This window comes from Erinaceus europaeus, chromosome 2 (assembly GCF_950295315.1).
Source record: "Erinaceus europaeus chromosome 2, mEriEur2.1, whole genome shotgun sequence".
Classification (NCBI taxonomy): Eukaryota; Metazoa; Chordata; class Mammalia; order Eulipotyphla; family Erinaceidae; genus Erinaceus; species Erinaceus europaeus.
In genome coordinates, this window is record NC_080163.1 from 170396806 (window position 1) to 170423620 (window position 26815).

The 26815-nt window shown below is 43.5% G+C and overlaps 1 long non-coding RNA gene across 1 annotated transcript in view; it reads right to left on the minus strand.

Moving 5' to 3' along the window:
* Nucleotides 1–2874: 2874 nt before the first annotated feature.
* The window catches only part of LOC132536778 (uncharacterized), a 209088-nt gene continuing 185147 nt past the window's right edge, over nt 2875–26815 (minus strand). The window contains exons 6-7 of the long non-coding RNA XR_009548308.1: nt 5030–5091; nt 2875–3069 (exon numbers count right to left, since the gene is read on the minus strand). This is a non-coding gene — a long non-coding RNA (uncharacterized LOC132536778). The remainder of the gene's footprint in view (nt 3070–5029; nt 5092–26815) is intronic.

The window sequence follows — 26815 nt, forward strand, 5'->3', positions numbered from 1 at the left end:
ACTTATAAATATAATCAACATTATAGTTTCTTTTGCACCTCCCTGATAATAACTGAACAAGTGTAATATTTTTATGTATTTATTGACACTTGTACTTTTTCTGTACCCTATTCATAATATTTGAAATCCTCTAAAGGCCAATGTGTCATTTTCTTCTTGATGTTTCATTGTTGTTGTTAATGCTATGGCTTCTGCTCATTAGCTATAGGACTCTATCATCATTATCAACTGTCTTAATTTAATTTTTATTTATTTTATTCATATATTACTAATATATCATTTATGTTATTTTTACTATTAGCGACAAGACTCTAACATCATAATCAGCTGTCTTTATTTTATTTATTCATTTTGAATGTATGTAGAGACAAAGATGAAGAACCGAGGTGCAGAACTGTTCTACTATTTCTAAAACTTCCCCCCTCCCTGCCTCGCGGGTGGGGACTGGGGTTGGAACCAAGGTTACCAACATGGCAACTTAAGTACTCTACTGGGTGACACACAAACTGCCCACTTTTCTCAATTTTTAAGAACTTCCCATAGTCTTGAATACTCAGATTGTCTCCAGGCATGTCACTCATCTGACTTCCTTATCTTTCACTGTCCCTGCTGGGGAGCCAGCATAATGGTTCTGCATGTCACAGGCTTTCATGCCTGAGGCTCTGAAGTCCCTGGTTCAATTATCAGCTCCACCATAACCTGGAGCTGAGCAGTGCTTTGTTCTTTCTCTTTGTATCTCTCTCATTAAAAATATAAATTATTTTTAGGGTCCAGGCAGTGGTGCACCTGGTTGAGCGCACTTTACAGTGCACAATAACCCAGGTTCAATTCTCTGGTCTCTGCCTGAGGTGGGGAAAGCTTCAAGAGCAGGGAAGCGGGGCTGCAGGTACCTCTCTGTCTCTCCCCTTCTCCATCTCCCCCTCCCCTCTAGATTATTAATTGTATGCTAATCCCAAGACACATGCACAGCTATGTTTATATAGCTATATAGTTGGTAAGTCTAATGTGGAACCAACCTAAACACAGAAAACTAGATAACCACGTTAGAATGGGGCATGGCTGGTGATGCACACAGCTGAGACTGCTCTTACCATACACAGGGAACTGGGTTTGAGCTCCTGCTCCCCACCAGCAGGGAGGATGTTTAATGAGTGGGGAAGTAGGTTTGAAAGTCCCTCTCTATATATATCTCTTTTCTTTTTTTATTTAATTCCCCCCCAAAGATAATTGCTGGGGCTCAGTGCCTGTACTACAAATCCACTGTTCCTGGAGGCTGTTTTTTCCTTTTGTTGCCCTTGTTGTTTATCTTTGTTGTAGTTATTATTATTGTTATTTCTGTCATAGTGGTTGGACAGGACAGAGAGAAATTGAGAGTAGGGGAAGACAGAGAGGGGGAGAGAAACATAGACACCAGCAGACCTGCTTCATCCCCTTGTACAGTGACCCCTCTGCAGGTGGGGAATGGGTGGCACCAAGTGGATTCCTAAACTGGTCCATAAACTTCCTGCCATGTGCTCTTAACCAACTACACCGGTCCCCCTCCCTTTTTTCTTCCCACTCACCTCTTAATTTCTCTCTGTTCTAAGACATAAAACAGAAAATTAATGACCATTACTTATACTACCACACCACTGATAAACTTGATGATAATAATAATAATAATTTCAAGTATATACTTAATATGAAAATATTTTGCAATTTAAAAAAGAGATAGTACCATGTCCTTTTGGACAAAGAAGATAGAAAATTGGAACAAATGAACTTGGAAAAAAGTGAAAGAAATAGAAGCAGCCAAGCTGACTTCTAAGATTTTGTGAAAACTATGGCGGTTCCTCTTGTGGACAGAAGTACAGAACTTTGGCAATGGGTTTGGTGTGGAATCACGGCTGTCCATATTATAATCTTATAAAGCATTACTAAATCCCTAATACAAATGTCAAAAAAGATATTTAGTTATAACTATCATTTTCCCCCTTTATGCCTCTGGTCTTTTAAAAACAGTTTTAGCACTTTTAACTCGGGAAGACTAAGTGCCATTGCATAGCAGAATAAATTTAAACCTGTAAGTTACAAAAATAAAAACAACAAAAAATAACTACTTATCATAATCAGAAAATCCCTTGGGAAGGAAAAACAGACATTCACAGAGCCAGAGCAATCTCTATTTATACTAATATGAAAACAGAAAAGAGAAGCATGAAAAGTTGTTTGTGGCTACTGGTGATTTAACAACTGCACAGCATTAGACACGACTTAGGCTCTGAGAGAGGAAAGAAAGCACACGTCTTCTGCCCACCAGAAACCACAATTCAGGTGTAAACAAGCATAATGTTAGCAACATTCAAGCAGCAGTGATTCTAAAGAGTTACCGATGGGCTTCAAACCAATGGAAGTCATGATGCTGACAGTACAATGGAGAAAAGAATTCTAGTGGGTCTGAAAAGAGAAGAGCACCGAGCCTCCTTTAAAGAATACTTAGACTCTGATAAAAACATAATAAAGGGAGGAAAAGCACAGGTGTCACAATGAGTTCCATGAAGCTTTCTTGACACAGTAAACTGACCTCCAAACCCAGCTTCAGCTCACAACACCTACATGGCAGCACTCAGGGCTGCTCCTGGCTCCTTCAGGTCCCTGCACCAAACCTTGGTGCTACAAGTCCATTTTGCAAACACAACTGCAGTGACTGGGAGGCAGCATAGCGGTTACACAAAAGGCTTTCATGCCTGAAGCTCTGGAGTCCCAGTGGAACCTCTGGCATGACCACAAGCAGAGCTCAGAGGTGCTCTGGTTGTTTTTAAAAGCAGAATTATTGTGACCCAGGAGGGACCTCAGAAGTCACAAAGCAGGGCCTGCAAGCATAGGATCCTGAATTTGGTTCCAGCACTGAATGTGCCAGAATGATGCTCTGGTATGTTCTCTTGAGAAGAATTTGACACAAAGAGTTCACTGTTCCAGCAGGTGTAGAGAGCACATTGGTTCTGCAAAAAGACTCTCACACCTGACACTCCAAAGTCCCAGGCTCAGCAGCTCACACCACCATAAAATGAGCCAGAGTTGAGCAGTGCTCTGGTATAATAAATAAAACAAATAAATAAATAATACATAGAGACAAAGAGAATGAGGGAGGAATAATAAAGAAAAGGGAATTTATAATAAAGAAAAGAAATGTCCATGATCTAGAAAACTGAATTTTCACTAATTTGTAAAGAGCAGCTATGCCTATAACTGGCATCCACACAAAGCTCAGAGGTGCTCTGGTTGTTTTTTTTTTAATATTTATTTTATTTATTCCCTTTTGTTGCCCTTGTTGTTTTATTGTTGTAGTTATTATTGTTGTTGTCGTTGTTGGATAGGACAGAGAGAAATGGAGAGAGGAGGGGAAGACAGGAGGAGAGAAAGATAGACACCTGCACACCTGCTTCACCGCCTGTGAAGCTACTCCCCTGCAGGTGGGAAGCCGGGATTCGAACCAGGATCCTTATGCCGTTCCTTGTGCTTTGCGCCACCTGCGCTTAACCCGCTGTGCTACAGCCTGACTCCCTCTGGTTATTTTTAAAAGCAGAATTACTGAGACCCAGGAGGGAGCTCAGAAGTCAGAAAGCAGGACCTGCAAGCATAGGATCCTGAATTTGGTTCCAGCACTGAATGTGCCAGAATGATGCTCTGGTATGTTCTCTTGAGAAGAATTTGACACAAAGAAGTCACTGTTCCAGCAGGTGTAGAGAGCACATTGGTTCTGCAAAAAGACTCTCACACCTGACACTCCAAAGTCCCAGGCTCAGCAGCTCATACCACCATAAAATGAGCCAGAGTTGAGCAGTGCTCTGGTAAAACAAACAAACAAACAAACAAATAATAGAGAGAGACAGAGAAAAGGAGGGAGGAATAATAAAGAAAAGGGAATTTATAATAAAGAAAAGCAATGTCCAATATCTAGAAAACTGAATTTTCACTAATTTGTAAAGAGCAGCTATGCCTATAACTGGCATCTAAAGTCAACCTATCCTCATTCCAAGACACTGTTTTGCAAATGCTACCTGTGAAAAAACAGTTTAAAATAATGTGGAAAATGAACCCTTGAACACACATAGTTCACCAAGTAGAGCAGGCTGCCCAGAATTGGGCCATGGCCCTACATGGGAAGAGAATGGACCAGGAGAAGTTTCAATGCAGTCAGTATGCCATCTGTCTCTCTTCACCTCTCTTGTCCCTCTGTCTGAATGAAAAAGCAGCCTAGAAGTGGTGAAATCAAGCATACAGGAGGTCCTAGATCCACAAGGTTAATAATGCTTGAAGTATAAATGCAGTTCAATTCCACTTAACTAGAGAGGGACATTCACTGATGGAATGAAAAACCATAAATGTAAATAAAGCCCTCACACTTCAGGATTATGCAGTACATAAAACAATCTTAAATGTTTCTTAGAACACTGAGTTCCTTAGCGAAAACTTCTCATACAACTATGTGTATGTGTATATATACAGATACACACTTCCTTACAAGCTGAGATTCATTCATGATGCTACCTAATCAAGGATGGTTTTTGTATTGCTACAGCCTTTGAATATTTCCTATGACTAATAGCACTAAGTTAATACTTTAAATTCTTGGAACTAAAATAATTCTAGCAGAGACACCAGATATACTGCAAAACCTTTCTAGAAGGGATTTCAGAAGAGTATTAATCCTTACTGTGTTAGGGCATTCATAGTCCTGACTAAATGGAGTTTTCTCATGTGTGCCTGGAATGGTCTTCTAATCCTTTTTTTAAAATTAATTTTATTTATTTTTTTGAGAGCAATGCAGAGAGAGAGACACACACACACACAGAGAAACACCAGAGCACTGCTCAGCTCTGGCTTATGGTGGTGTGGGGGATTGAACCTGGGACTTAGGAGCCTCAGGCATGAGAGTTTGTTTGCATAACCATTATGCTCTCTCCCCCACCCTGTATTATCAACTTTAAGAGAAAGGAAACAACAGTAACTCACTCCCTGGCCCATGTTAGAAAAGGTTGTTACCCACTAGATGATGAGACAAGGATCGGCAGAGTAATTGAATTCCAGCCAAAGCCAAATGGGCAAAATCTAAAACACATGAGGTATTTGTAAAATTAAGAACAATACATTTGGGAATATAAAAATAAATGACTGAGAGGCTATTACTATGCACTATATACTGATCTAAAAACTGTATTCTACAGAACTTCAGTTTAATCCTAACAATACATAAGTGAGCCACCTGAATTAGGAAAGTGACTTCTGTCCATAAAATCTAGTTTAAATTAAGGACAGAAGAACTTCTTTGTGTGGAAAACTAGAGTTTAGTGCTTAGACCCCAGAGTCTGCAGATGAGGTGCAGGGGGTTCAGTGTACTCTGGTGGAAGATAAGGTGTTGCAACACATTTTGAAAAAGGGAAGATATCAATTTCTGAAACACTGGTTTATGAATCTACCTCAACTCAAAACAGCCTATTGTTAATCTTCAAAATTCCTTTCAGTTTATTTTTCTACTTAGGAAAGAATGATTTAAAAAATAGTAGTTATCAAGTGGGCACAATTTCTCCCCGTCTCTGACAGTCACTTGCACACTGACTCCACAGCCATGTTAGCCTTTCTGCCACCCTTGGGCAGAGTGGGTATCTCTAGCTCCCACTCTTCCTCTTCCTGTTACAGCACAAGGCCTGGTCTTGTTGCAACAGGCCAAGCCCAGTCTAAATTCTGCCATGTATCTGGCTTTTTCTTGCTAATTTTTTTTAAATGAAGGGAAAGGGCATTTAAAAAATATCATTATTGTTTTATTCCTTTTTGTTGCCCTTTTTGTTTTATTGTTGTAGTTAATGTTGATGTTGTTGTGGGATACAACAGAGAGAAATGGAGAGAGGAGGGGAAGACAAAGAGGGGGAGAGAAAGACAGACACAGGCAGAATTGCTTCACTGACTGTGATGAGACTCCCCTACAGGTGGGGAGCCAGGGCCTTGGACCTATTCCTTATTTCTTAAGTTCTATCTATAAGTGAGATTTCCAAATACTCATCTTTCTCCTTCCAACAAATGGTACTAAACATGGCCACCTGAAGTTCCATATAGTAGGACACAAGAGGATGATTTCTCCATCTTCAATGGGTGAGTAGACTTCCCTTGTGTATATGGACCACAAGCATTTAAAACACTCCCGTCTGTTAACCTTTGGGGTTGCTCCTGGATTTGGACCCACCTGTGCACTGATCATTTTGGAGACCTATTTGTCTCCTTTTGTATGGCAGTTTTTTAATCCTCTGCTTATTTCCTTTCTGTGTGTGCCTAAGTTGGGCGTGTGTGTGTGTGTATTTCCCACAACTAGAAGGCATTGCTGTCTCAACTTACCTGACACCAACATTTCATTCAAATGCTTCTAATGTAACACTGACACTTACTGGCCCGCTCTGGGCCCCCAATGTGGGAAAGGGCCCACAGTCCCTCTGTGACACTGTGTCTATCTGTCTGCAATCACAAGGCCAGCACTACTACCTGGTCTCTCTTTGGTGGGGATCAGTCAGATTCCTCCCTTTGACATCAAATGGGCCAGATTGTTCCTTAGTTCTCATTTCTTTTGTTTTCTTTATACTTTCCTTCTCTTCCCTCCTTCATGTCTCTCTCCCTCTCCCTCTCCCTGTTCCTCTCTCTCTATATATATATATATTTGTAAACTGGCACATGTATTTATGACCAGAAAGTACCTCATCAATACCCTTTGCAACCTTGTGTGAGTTGAGTAACTGTTGCAAAGTTACCAGTCACCAGCAGACTCTAGCAAGTGTTCAGACTGGTCAGCACAGGCAATGCAGACAGGTTGTTTATAGTGACTTCTCAACTGAAATTGAACAGCCAAGGTTTTAACACAATGGCTCCCTTAATATTCTGTGATGTCTGAACTTGATCCACTGTGGGAGCCTGGCCTCTAGCTACAGCCTGAGCCTTTCACGAACAGGAGGTGATGAACACCTTGCCGCGTTCAGATATTCCAAAAGGGACCAGGGTGAATCTGGGATAACAGAGAGCACATGTTCCCCAGCATGAAGACTGAGTACAAATCCCTGGGCCCTTTACAAGGGGAAATGTGAGGATTTATGATATGTATACATTTCACTTTCTTGCATTCTGGTCTGGTAAGAGACACAGTGCACAGAGACAGAGTCCTGTGTGAGAGAGGCTCCAGAGACAAAGAGGAGGAGCCACTATCTACCTATAGCCACTGAAAAATAAGCGCCCTCCCTAGCAGTGAGCTGGGTCTGATTTCACAACAGGAAGTGTCCCCAGGTTGGACTGTGGGTGGGTCTTGGTCCCTGCCTGTACCACCCCCTCACCCCTACAGGTGGCTTTCAATGTCAGGAGCCACATCAGGATGGCAGTCATTGGCCCAGAGGGGACACTTGCAGAATGGCTGGGGTTCACCAGTGCTCCCTGCTGGTTCCTACTCAGTGTCTGGGCCTGAGGACACACTGACCTGGGTTCTCCTCAGAGGTCTGCTCCAGATGGCAGGGCTCTGCGATGATGGAGATAGAAGTGGAGTCTTGTGGTCTCCAGCGCAGCAGCTCAATAGTTGGCAGCTCACTCATTTCCTATCCACAGTCTTGATGCCCTAAACGGAGAACAGTCAACATGCAGACTCAGGCTGAAGAATGGTACCAATCAGGTCAACTCACCTTAAGCTAGTGCCCACATGGTGCCTTAGGTCCTCCCTCTGGGCCTCAGGATGGAGCCACTGTGTCTGTGGGAGCATCACTGCACTCAGCCAGGGAAACCCTACAGAAAGCAGGTGCCAGGCATAGAAACTGCTGAGTCCATGGGAGCAAGCTTCCCAGGTTCCCTTGCTTAGAATGCAGACATCCCTTGGTACAGGGTGCAATAGGAACTTTATATTCCATGATGTCTGGGGTGACATTGCACTGGGTTTGTCTTTCTTCCAGTAGAGGAGGGAGATAGATCAAAAATAACACAAGAGGCCGGGAGGTGGGGCACCAGGCTGAGGGCACACATGACCATGTGCAAGGATCTGGGCTTGAGTCCAAGTTCCCAACATGCTTAGAGATGAAACACGCTGCAGGTGTCTATCGTTCTCTATTCTCTCTTCCCCCCCCCCAATATATCTTTATTCAATAAAATAGGGAAAAAAAAGGAAAATGACTGACAGGACCAGTGAATTCATGGTGCCAGTAACCAGCTCCATCCACTGAATTACAGGATAGCAGAGAGAGGGAGAAAGATAGGGAGAGGGAGAGGGAGAGAGAGAAAGGCAGCAACACAGCACTGACACTTATTTCCATCCTATGGTGAGGATTGAGCTTGAACCTGGATCTGGCACAGGAAAAGCTGGCGACTGCAGTATGAGGGCTCTTCTCCTGGGCCCATTAGTAACTTCTGCTAGGATCCTGTCTGAGAACACTCCTGCTCATCCATGCCCAATACCATTGAGATCTGTATTTCTATGGCAGATTATTTGTCAGTTCTGACACTAAATGTGTCCTTCTTTAGAAAAGATTTGATTTACTATTTCTTGCGAATAAAGATAAGAGATATTGAGAGGAGAGATGGGGGTAGAGAGATAGACAGGAGCCTGTAGTTCTGTTTCACTGTCCATCAAGGTTCCCTGTTGCAGGTGGGGGCTAGGGACTAGAACCTGGATGCTTGTGCACTGTAATTTGTGCACTCTACCAGATATGCCACTGCCTGTGCCCTGACATTGCCTTTCTAAACTGTGCCTTTACAGAGATCTGTTAAGAAGTCAAACAAATGAAGGTAGGAACACTGATGGCTGCTGTGATTAAATAACTGCAATGGATTGTGTGGAATTGCTCTGCTCACTATACTGACACATGAGGTCAGTCTAATAGACTTTAAATGTTTCTTTTCTTTTATTATTTACTTAACTGTTATGGTCTTGTGACCACCCACTAGTTCCAGAAGACCTTTTCTTTTGAATCCTTTAAAAAGAGACAAGGTGGCTGGGCGCTAGTGCAGCAGGTTAAGTGCACATTGTGTGAAGCTCTAGGACTGGCCTAAGGATTCTGGTTCGAGCCCCTGGCTCCATAAGTGGAGAAGCAGGTCTGAAGGTATCTGTCTTTCTCTGCCCTCTCTCTCTTCCTCTCCTCACTAGATTTCTCTCTGTCATGTCTAACAACAATGATAGCAATAACAAAAACAATTATAATAACAATAAAGAACAAGGGCAACAAAAGAGGAAAATAACCTCCAGGAGCAGTGGATTCATCGTGCAGGGAACAGAGACGCAGCAATAGCCCTGGAGGCAGAGAAAGAGAGACAGAGATTTTGAGATAGAGATCCAGGCTCACTGCAAGCCTCCACTGATCATGGAGTCTCCCCTCTGTGCTGTTTGAGCTGATTTGATGTGCATGTGTGAACCTGGGACTTCCTACACAATAAAATGAACTTCGCTGTGGGAGCTCCGTGCCAGTCCTAGAATGTCCTTCTCCTTGTCAGGGCTACAAAGGAACAGCAGGCACTTTGCTCTATGCTCCCATCCCACTGCTCCTCCCAGCCCATGGAGTCACCATAGAGAGGACACAGGGGACTGAAAACCCAGAAGTCAAGTACAAAGCCAGAGCTGACACAGGGAGTAACTGTGCATAAAAACAGTGGCTAGTACTTCATGCTTAGGATTGCTTTCCATTGCCCTTCCCAAAATAGAGAAAGACAGTTTGCTGTGGTGTGGATTTGAGTTTTAAAAATGTGGTTCATTTCTTTTTCTTTTTTTTCCCTAAAATGTTTTCTTAAAGACGTTTTAAAATATTTATTTATTTCCTTTTTGTTGCCCTTGTTGTTTTCATTGTTGTAGTAGTTATTATTGTTGATATTGTCATTGTTGGATAGGATAGAGAAATGGAGAGAGGAGGGGAAGACAGAGAAGGGGAGAGAAAGATAGACACCTGCAGACCTGCTTCACCGCCTGTGAAGCAACTCCCCTGCAGGTGGGGAGCCGGGGGCTCGAACTGGGATCCTTGTGCCGTTCCTGCGCATTGCGCCACATGCGCTTAACCCACTGCGCCACCGCCCGACCCCCGTCCCATAACTTTTTTATGCAGTCATCTGTCAAAGGGCATTTGGGTTGCTTCCAAATGGGGGCTATATAGGTCCTAAACTGGAGAAATGTGGGCTGTGGTTTTTCTAGTTGTTCAGGAAGCTTGATGGACGCCTATCTTTTATTTACCACTAGACACACAACCACCTCAACATTATGCCTCTGCCAGGCATCATTCACAGTTTTGGATGAGACCTTGGTTTGCAAGACTATATGTTTCAGACATGTCCATGCAGCTTCCAGGGCAAGTTTCCAACACTGTCCAGGTCCCAGACCTCTAGGTGCTAATGACCGTCCACCACAAGTGGCTACTAATGAATTCTTATCTGCATCTTCAGATTGGCCTACATATTTAAGTTATTTTCCTGAGGAAATGAAATAGTGTCCTATAGTAAGAACTAAAAAAAAAAAAAAAGAAAAGAAAAAAGGCCCAATTCTCATGCAACCAACTTTTGAATGGGGAAGACAGAAATTCAACAGAAGAGACTACCAATCACAGTGTGATTCTAGACTCCTGGAAATATTACCCAGAAAAAAACAAAGAGGGAAGTGAGGGAGTAAAGGTGAAAGATGAAATCTGAATGATACTGTGGAGAGGACAAACAAGGAAGGCTCCTTGGAAGAGCTCATTTGAAAGGAGATTTATTTGAATTTAATTTCTTTTTTTTTTTTCAGAGCTCTGCTCAGATCTGGCTTATGGTGGTAGCAGGGTTTGAACCTGGGACCCAGAAGCGTCTGACATAAATGTCATTTGCATAGCCATTATGCTCTCTCCCTGGCTCTTGATTTATTTTAATCACTGCAGGGAATAATCCTGGCCCTGCCATCTGCACAGTGCCACTGAATGACCCTAATGCCCAACTGTATAATATTTAAAATAATTTTTTAGAGAGAGAGAGAGAGAGAGAGCAGTTGGAGAAAGAGAGACAGAGTCATCACAGCACCTGTCACCACCCATGACGAGACTGAGGCCATGTATGGTGCTGATGCTCAAATGCAGGGATTCAAACATGGGAGGCATGCACTCTAAGAGATGAGCTATCTCCAGTCACCAAAATGTAAACACACTTTGAATTCATCTAAAATGCCACTGTGAATAACTGCAGGAACGATATAAAATTGAGGGGGAAAATTACACTTCTCACTGATATTTTTAGCTAAAATTGGTGTTACGTCCTGGACCCAGACATGAACATGTTTCTGTCCACAGTGCCAGTGAGACGAGCCCCACTCCTTCATTTAGACATGGTTCAAGACAGTCACATCAGTTTCTGTTTTTAAAGGAAAAATGGAAAGACTCTAAGTTACAGAACAGCCTGACATGTACTTCCAAAGAACATGAGCTGCTCAGAAGGGTTCCCAGAACAACAATCCACACACTGTTACTATGGTGCCGATCTCCGCATCTCGGCTTCCTCACCAGCCTGGCCACCACCACTGGCAATGCTCTGTCTTAATCTTATCTTCATATTCACTGAGCATGCTCTTACCAAACCAGACGTGTGTGGGCACTCACAGGACTAACTGACCTCACTTCTCTAAGTATATGTCAATGTCCCTGAAGCCCCGTGGCTGTCCCTCCAAATAAATGTGCAGCACAGGGAGTTTCACCTGGAGCTATTCAGCACTGAGCTCGGCCCCCCAGAGGAAGTCCATCCTGTGACAGAACAGAATCTCTGGGGTCTAAAAACTCCTCAGATGGTGCCCACCTGCAGCCAGGCTTCATCTCTGCACACTGATGTGCTAAGAACGCTGTGCTCTGCACTAAACTCTGCTCCCTCACCTCAATAATAGTAACTCTGAGCTTCCTTCAGACGTATGTTTAAATTCTAATATGCAGTTCATTCTGACGGAAGAGAACGTCTAACAGCTGCTGGGAAAATGCAAGTGCACCTGCGTGTATCTTGGATGCTGAATCCCAGGCCCCAGACTGTTCAGTTATTTCCCTATCGTGTTCAGTCCTGGCTATGCTGTGTCATGTTCATAGGTAAGGCCTGTAGGACTCCAACATCAGAAGCTAACTCAGTAGGAACCAAAAGGTTTGGGCTCTGTGTGTGCATATGTGTGTGTCTACATCCACACATCTCTACCCCTGGCATATGTGATGAGAGGGCTCAGGGCAAAAGCCATGGCTCAGGTGCTAGCTCATCTGGTAGAGGTCACATGTTACCATAGTAGAGGACCTGGGTTCAAGTCCCTGGTTCCTCTTGAAGGGGTAAGAACTCAGGAGCAGGTGACCAGTGCTGCATGCGATCATCTTCTCTATTTTGAATAGAGAGAGAAATTGAAAGTGGAAAGAGAGATTATAGAAAGGGAGAGACACCTGCTGCTCTGCTTAACTGCTCTGTGAAGCCTCCTTTCCCCCCGGGTGAGGACCTGAGGCTTAAACCTGGGTCCTTGTACATTATCGTAGCTGAGCTCTATAGTGTGTGACACTGTTTCCCCCATCCATCTGGGTGCTCCATCGAATGAAAAATGGGAAAAGAAGAAGATAAAGAACCGCCTCTAGGAATGGTGGAGTTGGGCAGGTGTGGAGTCCCAGCCCTGGAGGGACAAAATGAAGCACAGAGTAAAGGCCGTCTCACACTAAACATTTCCGTGAACTTTCAAAGGTTCAGTGTTCACCTCACTGTTGCCTTCCTTCTAGCTTTTGCTGTTTGTCTGTTTTCCTTTTGCCATCATCTTAATGGGGGCCTCCAGGTTTATGGGAGAGTTGACATGAGGGCACAATCCCAATCACTGTCTCTGTAACCTATGGAGACACCCGGTCTCCTGCCCTCAGAAAGCAGAAGCGCCTTTGAAGAAGCTTCTGGAAGCTCCAGGTGGGAAGCAGTGACGTCAAGGTCATAGGCATGTGGATGAGGTCTCAGACCCACATCACTGAGTGCACCCCTTCTTACCATCCAGCAGGACGGGATCCCCCTGCGCACTGTGACTCCTGGTGGACTTGGGGTGTGGTCTCCAACCCGGGTCCTGGTGCCTCCTCTCAGAGCAGAAGTGCAGACCCGTGTGGAACCATGAAATCAGGCAGGAGCAGGAGTGGGAGCAGGAGCAGGAGGCAGAGGCTCAGGGCATAGAGAGAGCAGGGGTGAGTCTTTCCTGGATGAGTCATGGTGTTGAGGGAGAGAAGGCACAACCCAGAAATGGGAGTGGTTACAGCTGTAGGTGGGGCCTTTGGCTTTAAAAGTGGTGAACCTTGTGGGGCTTGCTCTCTTTCTGGGGAATACCATGTGATCAAGGAGAAAGTGAGTGAGTTCATTCCTCTCCCTCTCCCTCTCTTGTACACTAACATGTTTCGTTTTCTCTACAGTTTAGTTTACTTGGATAATCATGCTCTCTTTTTAATTCATTGTTGAGATTGGCATGAGGCACTTTCAGAATGGGGGCAGGTGCCCCCCCCACATTATCTCTTTAACAATTGTGTGGGATGGAGGGGCTGTGAGTCAGTGTTGGGATCCCCAATAAAGGCCCAGCAGTGTCACTTCATTCAGGTGATCTGGACTGTGTCCTACTGGCCACCATCACAGGGAAGACTGAGGGGCTGCTGCAGGCAGGGGCAGGTCTTGTGTCAAAGCCCAGCAGCTCCCCCAAGAGCTCCTGAAGGGGAGACCCAGGTCCCCAACCAGCACTGGCCCAAGTCAAGGGCCAGGAAGACACCAAGGTCATGACCTCAGAGGTTACAGGGGCCTTTGAATTTTTTTTTTTTCTCAGCTGCTCACTCCCTGCTCAGCTCTGGCTGATTCTGGTGCTGAAACAGGATTTGGGATCTCAGAGCCCCAGGCTTTCAAGTCATTTGCACAACAATTCTGCTGACTGGCCAACCCATTACAGGGACTTTGGCAAATGCAGATTGGGATCACAGTGAGACTCCAGCTCACATATCAACATACCTTTAAGATCTGGGGTCTGGGAAGGTGTGGGCAAAGGGAACCCTGAGAAGTGACACTGCTGTTGGGAATGTAAACTGGTGCAGCCCCTTTGGAAAGCTGCAGGGAGAGTCCTCAAACAAACAAAAAGGGTAGTGCCTTAAGATCCAGCAATACCATCCCTAGGCTTCTATCCAAAGACATGGAAGCACTGGTTCTCAAAGATATCTGAGCCCAGGGGCCAGGCGGTATTGCAGCAGGTTAACTGCACATGGCAGCACAAGGATCCTGGCTTGAGCCCCAGGCCCCCTGCTCCACACATGCAGGGAGGGGTCGCTTCACTGGGGGTGAAGCTGGTCTGCTGGTGTCTGTCTTTCTCTCTCCACTCTCTCTTGCCCCTCCTCTCTCAATTTCTCTTTGTCCTTTCCAACAACAGCAATGCAACAATGGCATCAAAGTTGGAAAAATGGCCTCCAGGAGCAGTGGATTTGTAGTGCAGGCACCCAGCCCCACAGATAACCCTGGAGGCAAACACATTAAAAAATAAAAGGTATCTGAGCCCCATGTTCTCAGCTGCACTGCTTACAGTAGCCGAACAGGAAAGCAAATAGCCAATAGCAGATCACTGAATAAGAAGTTATGGGAATAGGTATTAATCATTCCTCGAATGTTCGTAGAATTAAATGAATCTATTTTTAATGGAAACTATGAATAGTGTTGTTTACAGTCATTAATGTAGGAACACAAGCAGAGTGACTTCTCCTGGTCAACTGGGTTATCAAGCAAACTTACCAACATTGATCACGGATGTTTAATAGTGAAATCTGGCCTAATAGTGATAATATCTAATAGTGAGACCTGGTATCAAGTGCTTTTTTATTTTTTTCTTCAATTTTTAAAATTTATTTATGTTTATTTTATATTTTCCCTTTTTATTTATTTTTCCCTTTTTATTGCCCTTGTTCTAGTTGTTGTTGTTATTGATGTCGTCATTGTTGGATAAGATAGAAATGGAGAGAGGAGTGGAAGACAGAGTGGCAGAGAAAGATACACACCTGCAGACCTGCTTCAAAGCTTGTAAAGGGTCTCCCCTGCAGGTGGGGAGCCCGGCAGGCGGTGGTGGTCAAAGCAGGATCCTTATGCAGGTCCTCATGCTTCATGCCACCTGTACTTAACCCACTACACTATACCACCCAAGTCCCATCCATTGCTTTTTTTTCCAGTCCTCTTTTATGATTAAAGTCATGAATAACTCCAAATAAACAGTGTGACACGTAACTTTTTAGTATATTCTTGTGAGAGTTTGCTTCCTACCTTGCTGTTCATTACTCAATTTCTCTCTGGTAGTACACAAATGGGCAGAGAGGTAGAGAAATAACTGCATTTGTATGTATAGATAGAGACATGTAGAAATAGGGAACGTTAAAGCAATACTATGTCGTTATTTATCTACTAGGAAAACATATTTCAGAAACTTTATCTCTTGTACTTCTGATACATTTTTGAACTAGAATTTTAGACACTTCTGCTTTATTCTAAGGAATCTGAGGATCAGCAGAATTGCTGTGACTTGAACTGCAGCTCTTTCCCATCTACATTTTTTCCCTCTTTATTTTCATGGAGGTTAAGGGAGCCTTCCTGTGGTTATCAAAGAAAGAACATGCAGAGAAAAAGTCAATTGACTGTGAGAGATGGTTAGGTGTTCTCTTCAAAAGAACACGAATAGAACAACTGTTTAGTACAAACATTCTTTTTATAAATTGTTATCTGTGACCACCTGTGGCCAGTAGTTTTGTATTCTTTAGGTCAGCTCCCTGCAGTGCCTCCCAATCCTCCAGCAGAGACCCTCATACTCCCTTCCTCCTTCCCTCCTTTAGACAATGGAGAGATTGTGAGCTCTGAATCCCAGCCCAGGGGTGGAGGAGTCAGTTCTGCTTCAGATATAAAAGATGGGAGAAGGCTGAGGGGGACATGCTGCTGCCTGAAGGCCACTGTTGGTGGCACACCCTTTTGCAAAAGAATAAATAAATGCCTTGCTTCAATTCCTATTTTTTGCCTTGACAACTATTTTTAATTGGACATCATTTCCAACACTAGGAACCCAGGGATGCTGATGGCTCACCCCACTCCTGCCACCTAACAACATCCCATTTGTTCTTTCTCTCTGAATTTAAAGTCTACTGAGAAATTGAGAGGAAGGGGAGAGATAGAGATGTGGAGAGAAAGAGACCCCCACAGACCTGCCTCACCTCTCCTCCCCATGCAGGTGGGGAACCACCAGGGCTCCAACCCTGGTCCTTGTGCAGGGAAGTCTGGGAACTCCAGCAGGTTCCTCACAGCCCAGCAGCCCAGCACAGGTGTTCAAATCATTTTTCCTGGAAGGGGTTGGAGCAGTGCAAGAAATGGAAGGGGATACACCCATGACACAAACACAGGGGGAGCAAAGGCAGAGCTCCAGGACCCTTCTGTCTCTGTGGCCACCTCACCAGGACAGGGAACTTGGCGCCTCAGCCTCATAAACCTGGTGCCATGCCCAGTGAACAGTCTCTTACCTCTCTCTAGCTCCTGGGAAGGAAGCTCCCAGGAACAGATCCTGGGTACAGACTGCAAACACCCTGCCCAAAGGAACAACTATTCCAGACCAAGGGGCAGTGCAATGAGAGCAAGGCCAGCCCAGGAGGGGCCTTGCTGTGTTATGTTGCCCCCTTGTGGTCACAGAGCAGAATGCACCTTACAGCCAACCAAAGGGCTCCCATATTTCTCCCAAATTTCACCTCACTTTCTTTTCCAGACACAGATCCAGGGAGAAAAACTGTATGTTTTTCACTGTCAGCTCAAGCTCAAGGGGCGCGGGGGAACTGAAACTGGGCTCTTAAAGCCACAGGTATGACAGGCTTCAGCAGAACTCCTAAGCACAAGTTCTTCGTATTTTATTTTATTTAAAGAACTCACAAAGTTTTATACCACATTCAAATATGCGTCACACAGGTATGTTTCTTCTTCTCCTTCTTCTTCTTCTTCTTCTTTTTAACCAGGACACTGATCAGCTCTGGACTATGGTAGTCTTAGGGATTGAAAATGGGACCTTGGTACCTCAGGCATGAAAGTATTTTTGCATAACCACTATGCTCTCTACCCCCACTCTCTTTTATTTTAAATAATTGTATTTTATTGTATTATTGTATTTAGTTATGGGGAGAGAGAAAGATGTCAATGCCCTCCCAGTCGAAGGGCTTCTTTGAAAAATATTTTTATTTTCCATTACTTTCTTAAATAGCATTACTAATGAGAGATAGGTATAAAGACAGAAAGATGATAACTAGGCAGTCACTTCTGCCCAAGCCCTACTTATTTATTTACTACTTTATCACATTTTATTTTATTGTTATGTTTAGTAATGAAAGCTACAGAAATGGAATGATACAAAAAGTGTGAGAATGGGCAGGGTTAAATAATTAAATAACATAATGCTGATGGAAAGAGACTCATACTGGAAGCTCTAGGGTTCCTGCCTCACCATGATGCAGAGCTGAGCAAGGCTCTGGTAAAAAAATAAATACTTAATAAATAAGTGTGTGTGTGTGTGTGTGTGTGTGTGTGTGTGTGTGTGTATCAGAGTGAAAGCACAGCACTGCTCAGCTCAGACTTATGCTGGAGAGCTGGGGATTCAACCTGAAGCCTTGGAACCTGAAGCATGAAAGCTTTCTATGTAAACTTTAAGTTAGCTCCCCAGCCTCCAAGTTTAGATGTCATTAACTGGCAAAGATCCTGAACACAATATTAAGAAGAAAAAAAGTAAAATCCATTATAGTGGTAACGCCATTATGTTAAGTAAAGACATCTGGGGAGTCAGCGGTAGCACAGTGGGTTAAGCACACATGGCACAAAGCACAAGTACCAGCATAAGGATCCTGGTCTAAGCCCCTAACTCCCCACCTGCAGGGGGGGGGTCACTTCACAGGCAGTGAAGCAGGTTAACAGTTGTCTATCTTTCTCTCCCCCTCTCTGCCATCCCTTCCTCTATGCATTTCTCTCTGTCCTATCCAACAACAATAACAACAACAGGGAAAATAAAGTTTTTTTTTTTTAAAAAAAATACTGAGTAGGAAAGAACAGACAAACTGAGAGACAGAGTACGATTATTGTTTAAATTTGGAGGGTGGATGAATGGGGATTTGTGGTTTTTTATAATTTGGTCTATAAGTGGTAAAAAAAACGAAAAAAAAAACTGAGGAGATAGCATAATGGTCATACAAAAGCACCACTATACTCCATATATCTCTCCTTCTCCTTCCTCTCCTTTTCTGTATTTCCCTTCCCTTCCTTTTCCTTCTTTAGCTGACCACTGCTTAACTCTGGCTTATGCTGTTGGAGACTGAATCTGGAATCTCTGGTGCCTCAAGCACTAAAGTCTTCTGCATGAACTACTAAGTAGTCCCCCAATTTCACTCAGAGACAGGCACTCCCCCTTGGTGCTGTGACTCTCATTTTTTAATAAATATATTTGATTTAATAGCACAGAGAGAAATTAAGAAGGAAGGAGAAATAGAGAGGGGAGAGACAGAAACACACCTATAGCACTGCTTCACCACTCCTAAAGCTTTAACCCCTGCAGGTAGGGGCTGAGGGCTTGAACTAGGGTCCTTGCACATGGTAACATATACACTCTACTGGGTGTACCTCTGCCCAGCCCCTGGTGCTATGGTACTCCTATGTGGTACCAGGGTTCATCTGGGCCAGGAGCACCCTACTAGGTATGCATCCGACCTCTCTCAGCCCCTAGCAAAGACATTTAAATATTATATGGAGCAGAGCATGGTGGGTGGTGCAGCCAGTTGAGCACACAGGTTACCATGTACAGTGACCTGGGTTCAAGGCCCAGGTCCCCACCTCTGGGGGGAGGTTTCATGAGAGAAGCAGTGTAGCAGGTATATTTCCCTCCCTATATCCCCTTTCATTTTCAATTTCTCTCTGTCTCTACAAAGAAGAAAGTAAATAAATATTTTTATTTTTTATATTTTTATTTATTTCCCCTTCTGTTGCCCTTGTTGTTTTTTATTGTTTGTGTACTTATTATTGTTGTTATTGACGCCATCATTGTTAGATAGGGCAGAGAGAAATGGAAAGAGGATGGGAAGACAGAGAGGGGGAGAGAAAGACACCTGCAGACCTGCTTTACCACCTGTGAAGTGACTCCCCTACAGGTGAGGAGCCAGGGGCTCAAACCGATATCTTTATGATGGTCCTTGTGCTTTGTCCCACATGCAATTAACCATGCAGTACTGCCAACTCCCATAAATAAATATTTAAAAAAAACTTTTAAAAAGACTAAGAAACAAAGATTTTGCTAGGCAGGTGAAATAGCTCACTTGAATAGTGCATTGGTTTTTCCATGTGTCTAATGCAGGTTTGAACCCTGCCCCCACTTCACTGAAGCAAGCTTTAGTGCTGTTATCTATCTATCTATCTATCTATCTATCAATCAATCTACCTATGTATCATCTATCTCTATCACAACAAATAATTATTATGGTTATTCTGGGAAATGGCATAATTCAGAAATAGGATTGACTCACTGCTCAGAATCCTTCAAAGCAGATGCCAGGATCTAACTCCTAAAAGGAGTCAGAGATGGGTGAGCTTATAGCAGTAGCGGAGTGGACTCTCTCTATGATTCTATCTCTCTCCCTGTGCCTCTTTCCCCTTCCTTCACTCTCCCTTCCCACTATCTCAGAATTTATAGTTGATGGCTTATTTTTGTAATTGTCTATTCTTGCCTTTCCATTTTTCATTTCTCTACTTTTCGTAATGTCTGTTGTTTTTACAGTGTTGGTGTTGTCTGGCTAACTGCTTTTGATTGAACTGCATCAATCTCTGCTTCAGCTGCTAATGTACACTCTGGGGTTTGTGACTTCATCTGAGAAAAGACTCTAGTGTGCCCTTATACTCACACACACAACAACTTAAGAATGACAGGACAGAAAACTACAAACCACGTCAATGAAAAAATAAAGAAGGTAAAATTGAGAGCAAATAAACCTGATAGCACAATGAATCAGGACAAGACCCCAGAACAGAGTCCAGATAAATCAGAAGTAATTATAGATTAGAAAGGTATGCAAACACTAATAGACCTGATGATCACAGAAATGAAGACAACTATGGAGGAAAGGACTGTCAGAAATAGGGAAACAACAGAGGAGACCCTCAAGGAAAATACCAGCCACCTCAAGGTAATTAGAGAAATGAAAGCTGACATAGCTGAGCTAAAAGGCCAACTAGCAGAACAAGTTACTGAGCTGAAGAAGGAAGGGAAGGAAGATTAACAGAAGCAGAAGACAGAATTACCAGACAGGGAGGATGAGCTAGAGAAATAAAAGAAGGACGTAAAAGAGCTAAAAGAGAGATTGAGAGACACTGAAAACAATAACAGAGACATATGGGATGATCTCAAAAGAAGTAACACTTCATAATTGGCCTACCAGAGGAAAAAAGAGAGGAAGGGGAAGAAAATATCCTAGAGGAATTAAGAGAGAAAAACTTCCCAGCTCTCAACAACAGAAAGGACATTAAGACTTCAGAGGCCAGGAGAGTCCCAAACAGGATAAACCCAAACCTGAAGACATCATGACACATCGTAGTTACAATGAAAAGAAGTAAGGATAAAGAAAGGATCCTGGGTGCTGAGCAGCAGCACAGCCAGTTAAGTGCACATGACCTGAAGTGCAAGGACCAGCATAAGGATCTGGGTTTGCGCCCCCCTACAGGGGGTCACTTCACAGATGGTAAAACAGGTCTGCAGGTGTCTATCTTGTTCTCCCCCTCTATCTTCCCCTCCTCTCTCCATTTCTGGCTGTCCTATCCAACAACAATACTACTAACAACAATAATGATAATATTGCATCTGCCAGTCCCAACCTAATCAATGTAACGAGTACCACCTCAGCATGCTTCACTTCAGACTGTGTCAAGAGACTTCAGGTGTGGAACGACAACCTTCAGCTTCATTACTCGGGTGAGACCTATCCTTCCATAGTATTCTCTAATTCCATCCCAGGAGGTTCACTCCCAACAAAGTCCCAAAACCTAGATATAGACCAGGTCCCATGAGATAGAGCTTATGTTCACACCATCCATAAACTAGGGCAAAATATATACCTGGAAGCATAAGTACACAACAGTCTGCAGTGAGTCAGTATAAAGTTCCTAATGAAATAGTATCTAATTAGACTTAGATACCCTCCTCACCTCCTTCCTATTACAGTTCTCTCACTCACCCCAAAGCTAACCTTAACAAAGCAAGGACTGCAAACCTGAATAAGGGCAAGAGACTGGCTTACGTTAATGATGACTCTTTAGTCACTATCAGGCCACCCCATCAGCTGGGGCCCTATTCGGGGAGTCCTGAGATTCTCAAACAGACATGATGGGCCCAGACATCAAATAATTCCCTCTCTCCATTGTTACCAGTCATCTCTCTCAAAAACAACCCTATGTGGGCCCCCCATAGGACCTTGTCCTCACCTTGGATCAACAATGGTAGAGAATGTTCTATCCTCCCTTTGGAGCATGGACAACATAAGCTACGCTACACCTAAGGAAGATCGGTCCTGATATTGGGGCAGCTTGGAATGCTCCTACTCGTGACCACAGAATGTGAGCTCAGATCTACAGGGATGCAGAATTCACATAGGCTCCTAAGTTGAATATTGGCCCCAGTCCATATCAAATTGATGGGGTTTACAGTCAACAATATTTATACACCTTTCCCATATTATGGAACTACTCTCTTCCCTGATCCAGCTTTCTGTCCCTATTCCAGCCATGACATCGCCTCCCCAGATAATATTGGGATCCACTTGCATATCAGATTTCAGGTTCAGAGGAAAAATAAAAAACTAGTATAGCTACAGGACCTTTGAAATATTACTAAAATATGCCTATTAGCTATCTCCAAAATGGAGGGCCCGCCTCCCCAACATGCCATCTGTACTACTCCAGCCTTTCACATGTATCCATAAACTAGGGAAAATATATACCTGAAAGCAGAAGTACACAAGAGTCTGCAGTGAGTACCCCCCCCAACACTTCATCTGCACTATTCCAGCCTTTAGGTCTATGATTGTCAACAATTTGTTTGGCTTTGTATGTTCTCTTTTCTGCCACAAGGTTCCAGATGTCAGCATGATGCTGACCAGACTTCCCTGGACAGACAACCCCACCAATGTGTCCTGGATCTCTGCTTCCCCAGAGCCCCACCCTAATAGGGAAAGAGAGAAGCAGGCTGGGAGTATGGATCTGGATCGACCATTCAACGCCCATGTTCAGCGGGGAAACAATTACAGAAAACCGACCTTCCACCTTCTGCATCCCACAGTGACCTTCGGTCCATACTCCCAGAGGGATAAGGAATAGGAAAGCTGGCAGGGGAGGGGATGGGATACGGAGTACTGGTGGTAGGAATTGTGTGGAGTTGTACCCCTCTTATCCTATGGTTTTGTGAATATTTCCTTTTTTAAATAAATTAAGAAGGTGAAGAAATTTTTAAAAATTAAACATTTTGAAAATTGCCTCCCTGCAGAGATTTTTTTTTGGCTTCCAGGGTAACTTCTAGGGCTCAGTGCCTGCACTACAAATCCACACTTTGGATGTGCCGAGGTGAGAAAGGATTAAGAGGCCTAGAGGTAGTCTGAGCACTAACTACTGTTCCAGGACTGTGGGGCTGCTCACCCTTTCACCATGAAATTTAAACAATACATTGCATGGCCCGGCTGCCACACACAAATACATACACTACAGTGCCTAAGGATGCCAGGGAGTAAGCCCTGTGTCCTTGCCTGCAGGGGGGAAAGCTTCACAGATTCTAAAGCAGGGATATGGGAGTCTCTGTCTCCCTCTTCTCAATTTCCTTCTCTAGAAAAATAAATATTAAATAACAAAATAAGGGAGTCGGGCTGTAGCGCAGCGGGTTAAGCACAGGTGGCGCAAAGCACAAGGTCCGGCATAAGGATCCCGGTTCGAACCCAGGCTCCCCACCTGCAGGGAGTCACTTCACAGGCGGTGAAGCAGGTCTGCAGGTGTCTATCTTTCTCTCCTCCTCTCTGTCTTCCCCTCCTCTCCATTTCTCTCTGTCCTATCCAACAACAATAATAACTACAACAATAAAACAACAAGGGCAACAAAAGGGCATAAATAAATAAAATAAATATTAAAAATAATAATAACAAAATAAGCACTAAGGTGCAGAGCTTACCCTGCAGTCCTTAGAGCCTGGCTTCTGTTAATTGAAATATGGGAATAGGAGAAGGTGATTCCAGGGTTAGAAGAAGCCTTTTCAACTATAACTGACTTCTAGAGAAAGTATTCTGTAAAACTTTGGAGGATTGAATGAATGGGATGACAGAAAGGCAAAAAGATAAGTCAAGGGAAGGTTAGAATGTCCCCATTAGTCACAAGCAAGGTCCCATCAGTGTAAATCAATCTGAGAAAGTCCAGAAAGAGCTTTGGGGCTTGAACCAGGATTCTTATGCCAGTCCTTGTACTTCCTGCCACTTGTGCTTAACCTGCTGCACTACAGCCCAACTCCAGACTCCCGGATATTTACTGTCCTAACCTTTTATAGGTTCCTGGGCATGAAAACATGTGCTCTCATCAGGGTGAGCCACCACCCAGCACCCCTGTGGAGATTCTCTGGAGTTGGCTGTCAGGAGCTGACCAGCCCCTGGGGCTCAATCTTGAAACTTGAGGCCAGAAAAGGCTGCCTCCTGCTGGATCCTTTCCCTCTTTCTCATCTGCAGAATCTCCTTTGCAGACAGAACTATGTAAAGAAAAATGCATGTTCCAATCTTGTCCCCAAATGTATGAGACAAAGTTATTACTCAATGGCTATATGAATGACATATTAAGATGTAAGAGAGCACTTACTGGTGTTTCTCTAGGCTGTAGGGTAAAAAGCTGTGCATTTAATCACTTCATTATGGGGCTGGCGGTATTGCACCCAGATAAGCACACATAGTACATGGTCAAGGTCCTTCCAGGTCCTGCTCATCCCTGCAGCAAGGAGGCTTCACAAGTGGAGAAGCATGTCTGTATGTCCCTCTCTCTCTCTCTCTCTCTCTCTCTATATATATATATATATATATATATATATATATATATCCTTCCTTTCTCTTCTGAATTTCTTTCTGTCCTATCCAAAAAAAATAGGGAATTAGTAAAAAAAAAAAAAAAAAAAAAGGTAAAAATATGGCAACCAGCTGCAGTGGATTCCTGTGCCTGCAATAAGCCCCAGCGGTTATAACCCTGGACACAAGGAAGAGAACTGACCCCAAATGTCCTAAGGAAACTCAAACTATTATTGTGGTAGTTAATGCTGGACACATAAAAAGTGTTGTGTAGGGAGTCAGATGAGAGCACAGTGGGTTCAGCTCATGTGGCACAAAGCGCAAAGACTGGCTAAGGATCCCAGTTCAAGCCCCAGCTCCTCACTGCTGGAGACACTTCACAGGCGGTGAAACAGGTCTGCAGGTGTCTATCTTTCTTCTCCCCTCTTTGTCTTCCTCTCCTCTATACATTCTCTCTGTCCTAACAACAACAATTTCAATAACAACAACAATAATAACTATAACAACAACAAAAAACAAGGTCAAAACAAGAGAAAATAAATAAATAAATAAATACATATAAAAAAACAAAAAAGTGTTGTGTAAATTTAGATCCAGATGTATCTCTAAAGTATGGAATAGAATCATTCCAAAGTTCTGAAAAACATAATCCATAGAAAAAAATCATTTTACAAAATATTGCAGACTGCCTCCAGCTGACAGTTAATATCAATCTACATGTATGTTGAATTTCTGATTCTTATTCAACATTATGCACTGTTATAAGTTGATCATTCACAATTAAATTATGTGAATGGATCTGTTAGAAGAATCTCCTTTCTAAGTAAGTAGTTGAAGAAAAAAACTGAGTGAGTTTTGTTCATTTTGCTTCCCTGTGTAGGTGATGAGTGCCCTCAAGAGGCTGAATTCCAAAACTGCAGCTAAAGCCATTCTGCCTGAACCTTTTAGAGGTGAAGTGCCAATGAGTCTCTGACAGACAAGGGAAGTGAATGACATCACGGCCACCTGACTGTACTTTACCAGTGTGCCAGCAGCATGATAGAAATATTGTATATGTGATCCATTGCTTCCTTAATCTTTTAATTGTTCCTTATGGCAAATACAAACATCTGTCTCACTTTCCCTGGACTGAGTGAGGAAAAGCATTGTTCAACCATCACATCATTAGTAAGAATGCCATATTTTCCTTCAAACAGTTTATATTAAGGGAAGGTAAGAAAGAAAGAAAGAAAAGTCTGAGGAACCACTCATCCTGGTCAAGCACTCAGATGATGCAGCAGGACAGTGAGAACAGGCTTCTCCCCACCTCTCTCTCCACACAAGCAGACACAGACACAAGCACACTGTCTGGTGCTCAACACACTGTTTTTTCTGAACAGTGATTCTCTCACTGATGTTAATCTGGATGTTTCTTGTCTGTGATCAGATGGAGTGCATCCTACAGAGCTGTTTAAGACAAGAAGTAATGGAAGGCTGGGATGCACCTAGCTCAGAGCACTAGTTACAACATGCTGGGTTCCAGACACAGGTCCACCCTAAAGAGGAAGAGCTTCACAAGCAGTTGAAGCAGGGCTGCAGATATCTCTCCTCTCTCCCTCCATCTCCTTCACTCTACTTTTTCTATCTCTGTCCAGTGAACTATGAATAAAATAATAAAAAAAGAAAGTGAAAGACTTTCATGTGTGAGGATCTGGGGTCCTTTCCAGGTTCAATCCCATTGCCAAAGGCAAGAGCTGAGCATTGCTCTTATCTTTCTCATTAAGATAAATAAATTAATTAATAAAAGAGAAAACATACCAAGAAACTAAGGCATCTATTCTAGGATACATCAAGTCCTCCAATGGTTCCTTGAATGTGGGTATTTTACACTAGAGTTGAAGGACATCAAAGAATGTCCACAACTCATTTGCCAATGGATTCATTCTTTCAAAAATGGTTTTATGAGGATAACATTGCCTTTGTGTGTGTGTGTACACACACACACACACACACACACACACACATGCTCCTGGAAATAGTGTGTCTGTGACAGCATCCATGTGAATATCCTAGTGATATTTACTCTGTTTAGAATTATATAATTAGATGACCACTGCATGAAATAGGGGCTAGGCTTGTAGCATCTCTATTATTTCCAATAAAAGCCTGGAAGTCTATAGTCATCTCAAAAGGAAAAGATTAAAAGACTGAAAGCTGTACGTGCAACTGGCTTTAGAGGGACACTCTGTCAGCTGTCAGTTATGATGCTGACCTTTGACCACTGACAACACAGGCCAGGGTCCCTAGCTACAGTGGAATCTTCAGTCTTGGAGACTGAGCTGAACAGTGCACAAAGTGCTGTGCCCAGCTCTCACTTTCGTGTCAAGGAGTGAAGAGTAGAGGATGTCTGCGTCTACCAGAAAGTCTTCGAGGCTTTCAGCGTGTCTGCGCTGGCTGCCCTGCTTAAGGTAGAGTCTGTTCACATGCCCTGTGTGACCAGCAGAGGAGGAGGAGGGTGGTTCCAGGAGGTGCTCTGTGTGATTCCCACTGACAGGATCCTCAGCTTCAGCCCTGGTCTCATCAACAATTACTTGTGCTCATGAGATTCCCTTCTGCTGATGACAGAGAGCAGGCTTGACCCCTTAGCATCAGAGTCTTGTGGGCTTACTCAGGGCACGGCCAAGGAATAGCTTAGTACTTCCTTGAGTTGAGAAACATTTGAATGTTTGGTTTATTCTCTGCTGATCATGGGTTTCCTGCCCCCT